Genomic DNA, 10,300 nt, shown 5'->3' on the forward strand with positions numbered 1-10,300 from the left:
GTAAAGGCAGCGCTGCCCTGGGCAGGAGGGGATGGGGCTGATGGCAGAGGGGGTTTGGATGCCCCATAGGGTACCTACCATGAGATGCCAGCAGCAGGATAGCCGCTGCAATGTGTGCTTGGCCCCAGGATGAGGAACACAGCCCAGGCTTGGTTGTCCATGTGTAAAGGATGAAGCTTTTTGCCCTCGGCTCCAGGCCCATGCACAGAACCAGTCGCAAGGACAAACTCCTCCTGTGCCATGAAGCCAGTGCCACCAGCATGTGGCAAAGCATTTGTCTTTCCAAAGTGGCCATCTGGGAGAAAGCATCCTTCATCCCAGCAGAGCAGCAGGGAGGTGCAGCCTGGCCGATTTCTGGCTGGGTTGACCTCTAAATTCAGCCATCAGCCAGGCTGGGGCTGCTCACGTAAGAGCAAGGGCAGGAAGACCCCTCCATGGGGCCAAAAGGAGGGACACTGCTTGCACAGAGCTGCCACAGGGGTATGTACACCTTTAAGGACAAGAAACGCTCGAGCGGTGTGACCAGGGCTCTACTTACTGTTTTATCCCTGGGGAATATCCATCACGGCAAGTATTTGGACAGTGAGGGTGGCTCCTGTCCTCATCAGCTTCCCCCCTGCCTGGCTTTCAGCCTGCGTGACATTTGGGCAGGGGGGACACCTCCATCCCCCAGACCCCACTCCATGTCTGCACTCTCAGGCACTGAACCAGGTTTGCCAAGGCAGATTTTCTGTGCAGGGAACAGGACCTTCAGCCTCCTCCCAGGACACCATGGCAGCACCCAGCCCACTGCAGGCACTTGTGATGCTGCTCCAGCTCCTCAGCAGCCCACCCCAGCCCACTCCCTGTGGCTCAGTGCCACGAGGATCCAAGTTTGTCTCCGCGCTAGCAAAATTATGACATGGATACAAGATCACATATTTATATCAAAATAAGTATGTTTATTTCTCCATCTTTTGTACATACAAATGGTCATGGTAACAGTGCTACCAGAGTATCACCTGCCCACAGCTGCAAAGCCCTGAAAAAAGGCTTTATATTAAGGAAACTATTACGTGAAAAAGCTCTGAGGCAAGGCTCCAGGCTGGCCTGGGTGCAGCTCACGTATCCCAATTTCTCTTTCATTTTGCAGCTTTCCCGGGCTTCCAAAAGCAGCCATGGGCATTTTGCTGCACAAAGGCAACTCCTGCTGCACTTAACAACCTGGCAGAGCTTGCCACCACTCTGACATGAGGGTGGCACGGCTCTCAGCCCTGCAAGGAGCCTTCTGATGGCCCCGGCACCAAGAAGGCAAACAGACTGATTTCTTAATTGTCCTGGCTGCCCTTTTTGACTCTCTCATCCCTTCTGGGGAGGGATAGGAAGGGGTCAAGCCTTGCTTAAAGTGGGCTCCTGGTTCACATAGATTTGAGCGTGGGGAGTCCCTGGACCACGACCAGCACCATCCTGCCTGATCAACTGCTCAAGGCTGAACCAGAGCAACTCTTTTACCCTCTACAATCAGCATTTTTCTCTTTAAAGTACAAACCTCTTGCACGCAGGCATGCACCTACCTCTTCCCAAGGGCCTATCTGCAGCTGCTCGCTCGCTGTTATTCTCTCCAGTTCACGCACTGCTGGGTTCGCATGCCGGAGCCAAGCACCTGGGATGGAAGCAAAATAATAGACATGAAGTGCATTTGAAGCAGGGAGCAGGCATCGTGCCCCACACAAAGAGCCCCGCTGAGCGCAGCCACCGCCGCTGCGAGGTGACTGGCGGCTGTGCCATGTGCGGCGCAGGGCTGCTGGGCTGACCTGGCACCAGGGCACACGGTCTCGGGCTGCCCAGCTTTTTATTAGAGCTTCCTACCTGTGATGTGATGTGATAACAACCCCCAGGAACACCCGAAATGCTATGAAAAATAGAACCGTATTATTATTGAACATAAAAGTGCATTAAAACTAAAAGGCTCGGCGGGACTTCAGGCAGGACCAGTGCTCCCAGTAGTGACTGGATGGGCAGAGGGTCCTGCAGGAAAGAGCCTGCCGTGTGCTGAGTGACTCTCAGCTATGCTGAAAGGCTCCCAGACCCTGCTGCATGGCCTGTGCTGGCTCACCCCTCCCTGGGTGGCTCTCCAAGATCAGAGGGTGCCAACCCGCCTTCTCTCTGAGAGCATCCCCAGCCACCCCCTTTCCTTCTCCGCCCTCCTGGTGCCCCGGCTCCTACCTGATCTGGGATCAGTGTGCCTCCTCCTGCAGCAGCCAAGCTGTGTGCTGGTCCCAGGTGATGCTGGACTGTTATGGATCACTCCATTACTTCAACATTACAAATATATTAAATTAGAGCAAGAAAACAACTCAACGTCTTGAAGCTGCAGGTGGGACAGAGCCGTTCCCATTGTAAACTACTGCACCAAGAGCCAGCACCCTGCAAGACAAGACCTGGGGTCCCTGCTTTGGCACCCCAGCACTGAGCTATGTGTAGGAAGTGCTGTGGCTTTACCCCCTGTCCCTGCCTTTCTGCCCAGTCTGCTCCAGCATAAGAACGGCAGATGATGTTCTTCCCCTTGGCTGAAGCCTTTGACCCTTCAGTTGTCTACAGGGGCAGACCAAAGAGCAAGAAGGAAAATAAATTATACTTCATAGCCATGCACAGATCCCAGCGAAACTATTTTACTTACTGAAAGCTCTCACAGGTCCAGCAGTTTTCTGCCTTTGTCCAGGGACAACGCCTAGCTGGTGCAGCTGATGATCTCTGTGATCTCCTCAAGGATGCCTCCATCTCTTGTCACCTTGCTGGCTTTGCTTGGTTCTGAAAACAAGGCGTTGTTAAAAAGAGAGGGGGGAAGCAACTCTAGGCCAGCTCTGGTATGGAGCACCTCCCTCAGGGCAGGCTGGGCTGGAGGAGCTGTCTGACCTCAGGACACTGCAGAATTAAGAAGTTCTTACCCTGGGGTCCAGGGCTGCAAAATGGACCATATTACTGGTTCAGACCTCTGCCTGTATTCAGCCCAACTCCAGCCAGCAGGCGTAGCTCCCCGAGGGGCAACACTGTGACCCAGACAGGACTCCACAACTCAGGACACAACCTCCTTAGGGGGCCCCTGTGCACCCCGTGGGAGAGGACAGCAGTGGTGTGATGGAGGATACTGCCTGCCAGGCTCTCATGGGGCTGTGCCAGCAGAAGATTACAGCCCCCCAAATCTCCCCATGCTCCGCGCTTTGGCCTTATCCATATAAGCCTGGCACTGCCTTCCAGATGCAGCTGAGTGCTGGTGTCCCAATAATGAGGCCCAAACAGCACCTACCCTTAAGAAGCATTTATAGTTTAAGGCCTGAGCTCATCCGGCTCATGATGCCACGCTCAAGCTGGCAGCCCTGAACCAGAGCAGCGGCCGAGCAGCCGCAGGCACTGGGGCAATCGGTGGCGGGCCAGCGTGGCCAGCTCAGCCGCAGGCAGGGCGTGCTGGGGAGGCACTGGCACAGCCACGCGGTGCTGCCTGCACAAGCTCCTGCCTTCAGTGCTTCTGAAGATGTATTTTTATGATTGGGAGGGCAGAAGGGAGGGGACCAGCTCTGGAATACAAAGCCACAGCTGAATCACTGCAGGCATGGAAATTAACTCTTTCAGAACTGAAAACCTTTCATGCTGTCACCCTGGCTTCTGAAATACCAAGGGCAGGCACAGAGAACTGTGCAGAGAAGACAAACCATAGGCTCCTGTGCAGAATTTAAAAGCCTTTTGGAGACTCTGTTAAGTAGCTATCATGAATCCAGCATCCCTCTCTCCGAGCCCTGGAGCACCCCTGAAACTACTCCTCACCTCTCCTTACCACACCTGCCTCTCCCTGTCCTGCTCTCCAGCCCCACAGGGTGTCCATTTCACCAGTGGTGCAGTAGGCAGGAGACAAGACTTAGGAGTCTGTCCCTCACCTCCCCCAAAGAGAAAAGCAAGACAAACGTGTGCTATGGACAGGAGACAGCTAGGACAGCCCTTCTGCCCTGTGCACAGCAGGCTGATGTACGCCGATCACACGCAGAGTCCGGCTGGGAAGGGACCAACAGTCTCCAAACCCAGACATCGATCACCCTCCACCTTCCAGGTCTGCTGGCGAGATGCTCCCTGTGCTGGGGAGCATTTTTCAGTGCTGGACCCTGGTGTGTGGGTGCTGCTGACGGGTCAGCCCCTCCAGGGGGTCTCAGGTTGCTGCTGCTGGGTTGTGCGAGAACTGCCCAGGAGCTGCTCTCCCATCTCCTTCCCTCAGGGAGCAGGGAGGTAGCATTTGGTTTGCGCAGACAACACAGGGAGCATTCAGAGCTGCCAGGCTTTGTGCACTGATCCCCTCGGGGCTACAGCAGAAAGGAGCAGGGAGGGGGGGTGAGAGACGTCCCCCCGGCTGCCAGCTGGACCTTAGCATAGCTAGAAAGAGCTGAAAGAAAGCAGGAGCCTGTATTCAATGCACTTCTTGTCTTCTTCATCCCTCAGCAAAGCCTCCTCTCTGCAACAGACTCACACTGATCCAGCAGCCCCTTCTCACCCCAGGCTCTTCCACATCCCCCAAGCCCCAACCCACAGAAGCTTCTCACTCCCCTGGGCAGAGCTGTCCTCCTCCAGCAGCCCGGCTCTCCCCCAGGCCAAACCTTTCCCAACAGACAGCATGAACCCAGAAGACTGATCCCTCCACCTCCGCTTCTTGCAGGTCTCAAATCCTCCCTCACGTTCCCACTGACACTCTCTCATCCGTCTCAACCAGTGAATTTTCTCACATCCTCCTACTTTTTTCTTCCATAAATGTATTCAGTTGCTTTTTTTAACCCATGTAAACTCTAAGCATCTGCAACATCCTGTAAAGAGGAGGGCTGTGAAACTACAGCTTGGCATTTAAGTCTGCCCCTCCCAGGTTCATTCAAGCTCTTGCAGAAGAGACACAAACATCACCAGTTTATATTTCATATGTCTCCTTCATGCCCCTTTTCTGGATTAAGCAAACACAGGTCTACTCAGTCAGCATGTTGCCTCTCTCTGCACCTTATCTTGCTTCTTATGATGCCCCTCCTCAGGCAGGGGAACCAGAACTACAGGCAGCACAACACATTTAAAACAAACAAAAAAAATGCTGCCGCAGTCACTTTACTTTCCTCTCCTTCCTTTCCCAGGGCTTCCTAGATTTTGGATGGGGATTCTGGGTTTTAACTACTGCAGAGCACTGGGCTGACATTGCCACAGACACCCCATAAAGCCCATACTTCACTCCAAGGGGCAATGGTCAGCTTGGAGCATTCCTCTGCTCACTTCACAGTTAAGTCTTGTTTTTTCCTACTGAAATATTGTCAGAAATATTCCTACTCTTCACAGTCTTCCTAATGTATTTAATTTCCTGCCTTAGAGCCTACTAAATAATGGATTAGCAGTCATGTAGGAACATCCCCTCTCATCCCGTGGGACCTTAGCTTCTTTAGGAGACTGCAGGAGACCCCTTTGGAAATCCAGGTGGGCTTTATCAACTGATTTCTCATGCCATCATCATCAGGACAAAAAGAAAATACTGGAGCTACTGAACATTAATAGTATTTGGGGCAATGACCAAGGGATTGCCAGGCTGGAAACCCATGCCCAAAGATGCTATTTTGGGTCATCCCCAGTAGATCTGATTGAGATTGCAGAAGACTGGCAAAATATTTCAGAAGGAGTTGGAAATTGCTTCCTCCTCCTCCAACACACAGATTTTTGCCGTGGCATGATTGCACTCACTGGCAAAGGCTGCAACCTGCCCTGCTCCCTGGCTCAGTTTGTGCATCACCGGAGTTAAAGATGAGCATCTTCCTCCCTCCCACAGACCCAACAACAGCCTGAGCAATGGGGCAAGGGGTAACGTATCTGCTCTGTACACAACAGCTTAATCCTGTCTGAACAAGAGTGCCCTTGTGTCCAGCTCACCTCAACCCTCGCTTTCTTTCCTTTGGATACCCAGGCCAGCAGCAAATTCGGGGTGGGAGAGATGGATTCACAACTGGTTATCTGCCTTCACTTTGCTGAGTGGTGAAGAGCAGATGGCATATGCGTGACATCAGGGCGACAGAAAAGGACACTGGTTGAGTCACCTCAACCACAAACCAGTTCTGAATCATCTGGCTGAAGCTCTGGGGTTAGGACAAGTGCCGAGCTAGACCAGAGGAAGACAGGGAGCTATTGTGTGTGTGCCCTGCCATGGTCCGCACATCTTTCTCAGTGAGTTGGCTGCAACACTCCCCTTTTGCTGACCTCACTCCCCCACAACAGGTCCTTTAAGCTATTAAGCAGAAGCCAATGGCTTTTCCTATTCCTTCACAGTCTAGGGATGAAGCTGCTCGTGGTTGAATAGACACAGCTGCCTGGGCAGGATGGGAACTGGGGATCAGAGCTGACAAGGCTCATACGCTGAGCTCCTGCCTTCCTCGGCAGCTGTGACGGGGGATGGAGAAATGTCCTGACAACTGGGGTGATGGAGAAAGACAATACATCCCCCTGGGAGAGCTCCTCGGGACTGCAAAGCATCAGGCAGGAGGCTCACAGAAGGAGAAGTACCGGCTCCAGCAGGACCCTCTGCAAACACACTCTTGGAACACCACCTGGCAATACCAGAACCAGCACAGGCTTGGGACCCACTGGGGGTTAACCGCAGTGTGCAGCTCAGCCCCACAAAGCCACTCACTCACACCCTCCCAGAGGGATGGGGGGCAGAATTGGAAGGTTAAGGGCTGAGCTAGAGGCAGTTAAATAGGTAAAGAAACAGCTGAGCATGCAAGCAAAGCAAAATAAGGAATTCGTTCACCGCTTCCCCTCAGCAGGCAGGTGCTCAGCCATTTAGCAGCTGGTGGTGTTTTGCTGCCCACTGGGGTTAAACCACAACAGGACCACAGGGATATTGCACTGTACTGAGATCACCTTTCGAAAAAGAGCAAAAAAAGGGGAAAACCCAGAGGACAGGGGAAGGAAATCTCAGTGACAGGCTGAGTTTAGGCTCACGTGCCTGGTACCACCCTCCCTGGCTACTACCCATGAGCTTGGCCCTTGCACCCGGTGGGCAGTGAGTCAGGGCCCCTTGTTTTTGCAGGTGTAGAAAGGGAAATCCTCCCCCTCCAAGGGAAGATGGGTCTGAAACAGCTGCGAAGGCAGTGAGTGTTCCCCCCAGGGTTTTCATTACAGCAGGGGAGCTTCCTTCAATCTCAGCACACAGTGCTCCTCTGGGAAAGGGCCAGAGGGGTGAAACCAAGTGGGGGAGATGTCAATGGAACACAGGGCACGCTGTCACCAACAGCCAAAGTGGTATACGGGAGCACACACAGTGCTGTGGTCACACGGGTTTTGGGCTGCTGCCTCTCACAGCCACAGTCCTGTCACTGGTGGAGGAGCACAGGCACCCTGCATGGCCAACAGAGCCACAACACGTGCCACACTGACACCAAGCTGATCAGGGTCTGATGGGGCAGCAAGGCGACACTATCCATGTGTTAGCCTTGGATGCTGCTGAGGCCAAAAGGCAAAACAGCCTGTTACTTTAAATCCCTGCCCTTTACTGTGTGTTAAAAGATGAGCAAACATCCCACTGCTGCTGTAGGCTGCTGAATCAGAGTTGAAGATTTCTCTCCTTGCTTCTCCTGACCATCCTCCTCCTATATTTGAGACAGAGAAATTGTAGCTTTGTCTCTTCTACATCTCTATTCTGGGTTTGTTCGGGGTTTTTTTTCAAATACTTGGCTAAAAGATCTTCCCCACTCTTCTGGTCTGGTCACCAGCTTGTGGCCACTTCTGTGGCACAGATCTAGCACCGTGTGTCCTTACTCCCCTGCTGGGTCCTGTTTTTCTCTGCTTTCTTTTCCATCTGGAGCATGTCACATCCCCTTTACCCAGAATCTCCCATACAGGGACCACTTCCAGCAGCACATGAGCTGCTCGAATATCTCTTCACACAGTTCTCCTCAAACCCTGTCATTTCTGAACCTGCTTCCAAGCTGTCTCATTTTTCAAATCCTTTTGATCTCTCTTCCTTCTGCTCCTAACATGGCACAAGCCCCCTGTGCCTTTTCCTGTAGCTGCTGGCACCTGGGGGTATCTCCATATATCCCACTCCCACCTCAACTCTTCCGATCTCTCTGCAAGTCTTTCTGGCAGAAGAGTAACAGTCCTGTCTTGACCACACTCATACATAGAAAAAGTATGATTCTGCTTCCTCAGCCTGGAAGAAGACTTTTTAGTAGGGCCTGTTGCAATAGGATAAGGGGTGATGGTTTTAAACTAGAAGAGGGTAGATTCAGACTAGATATAAGGAAGAAATTTTTTATGATGTGGGTGGTGAGACACTGGCAGATTGCCCAGAGAGGTGGTAGATGCCTCATCCCTGGAAACATTCAAGGCCAGGTTGGACAAGGCTCTGAGCAACTGGATCTAGTTGAAGATGTCCCTGCTCATGGCAGGGAGGCTGGACTAGATGATCTTTAAAGGTCCCTTCCAACCCAAACTGTTCTGTGATTCTAAGAAAAAGTCTGGTATCCCAGTGCACATCACTGGCTGGGAGAACAGATGATGGCAGGGGGAGTGCATGGTGAAAGGTGCTGTGCAAGCCAGTGTGAATGGAGGGGTGGACAAGCTATTTTGGATATGGATTAAAAGGACGTAATACGTCAGCAAGGGCAGCAATACCAGCTGGGTATGTGAACCATGCCATGGTTTCCTTGACAGATGAGAGGAAAGAACAAACACCAAGTAATAACAGTAGGCATCATTTTTTTTCCTTCCCTTAGGAGCCCTGGAGCTCCCTGCAGGAAGAAGCACAGAGGGGCACAGCCCAGTAAGCAGCACCTACCCTGCCACACTCTCCTGCTCCGGTGGGTCAGACTGCCGGACTGCAAAGCTCCTGTAAAACATCCATCACCTCGTTAGCCACCTGCAAAGAACACACAGGACCCTGTGACACCCAGGTGGAAGGAACAGGGAACAGAGCCCAGCATCTGGACTCCTTTATGGAGGTTTGTCAGCAGCAGCTGCACACCCTACTCTGCTATAGAAAATAACATCTTTTGCCTCTGGTATCACAGAAAAGGACAACAAATATTCCTTGCCCTGTTCCTCTATGTCTCTCAGGTATGGGGTAAAATCCAGTGGGTCTTCACTCTGTATATGCTCCGAGGGAATGTTGGGGAGTGGGAAGGCATCCACCTCCCCAGCTCTGGATGGAAGGGGATGGATTAGGACCCAGACTGCCTGGCAACACCTTCCTCCTGGGGAGGAGGGGGTGGGGATGGCTCCGTGAGGATTTTTGGGCATGTTGTCTAAAGCCTTTCACTTCCTCAGAGATCCCAGCTGTTGGGTTATTTGCTGCTGACAGAGGCCTCTCTGGCTCCTCCACTGATCTTCCCTAGGATCTTCTCCCTCTCTGCTTGGCTCAGTTGTCTCCTTGCTCCTCTCCAATGAGCATCCTGGGTTGCTAATGCCACCCTGTCCTCTAATCTTCCTTTCACTGTCGTGATGGTGCTCAGGCCACTAAGGAGATTAGCCTGGCCTCAGCTGCTCACCTCCCTAGCAACAGGGATGTCACCCCTCGGGAAGCTGTGCGATGGGGTGACAAACATGCTGTCACCACCCCAGTGGCAGTGCAGCTCTGGTGCCCCCTCCTGTCCAGCTACAGACCCAGGGGAGGTGCCTGAGCCGCAGTGTACAATGAGATGTGCTGCGATCAGGCTTTAGCAGGACATTGTTCCCCCCCGAACTGAAAACCTGGGAGACCTGCATCCATCCTCTTGTTTGCATGAGAGTCTCCCAAGCTTGAAAACAAGAGGGCCAGAACACCCAGACAGAAGACGGAACCCTCCTGCACCCCTTCAGGCACAGCTTTGTGCTCCAACAGGAGAGGAACATATTTTAAAACGCTATCAAAACCCCAGTCCTAAATAACAGAGCGCATTCCCGCTGCCTCTGCAAAGCCAGGCAGGGGTGGTGAGCTCCAGGCACAAATCACTCACCGCATGCCTTTAAGAGGAGTCTCCCGGCGCTGCTTGCTACCCTGTGCATCCTCCACCAGCACCGAGGCAGTTAACACCGAGTGCACAGCTCTCTGCAGATCTCTGTTTCCGTGACAACAGCTCCCGATGAAACCCAGAGCTATAAAATCCCATTAAACATCTGCTAGAGCCTGCCTGAGAGCCTGCTTGCGCTGCCTGCACAGGCTGCCACCTGCCGGCACCCCCCCGCCAGGCTGACCCATATCCTCCACCCGGGACAGAGCTGGAGGCACCCAGCACCCCAGAAACACGGCTGAGGGGAGCAGGGACAGCTTGTTGGGGGG

General features: G+C 53.0%; 1 long non-coding RNA gene across 1 annotated transcript; it reads right to left on the reverse strand.

The window, feature by feature from the left end:
• Window positions 1-969: 969 nt before the first annotated feature.
• LOC141965017 (uncharacterized) lies at window positions 970-10,088 on the reverse strand. Its single transcript, XR_012634413.1, has 3 exons — window positions 9,978-10,088; window positions 8,822-8,902; window positions 970-2,790 (listed from the first exon to the last, which is right to left on the reverse strand). It is a non-coding gene; the product is annotated as an uncharacterized LOC141965017 (long non-coding RNA).
• Between the last annotated feature and the right edge of the window lie 212 nt (window positions 10,089-10,300).

This window comes from Athene noctua, chromosome 12, assembly GCF_965140245.1.
Source record: "Athene noctua chromosome 12, bAthNoc1.hap1.1, whole genome shotgun sequence".
Taxonomy (NCBI): Eukaryota; Metazoa; Chordata; class Aves; order Strigiformes; family Strigidae; genus Athene; species Athene noctua.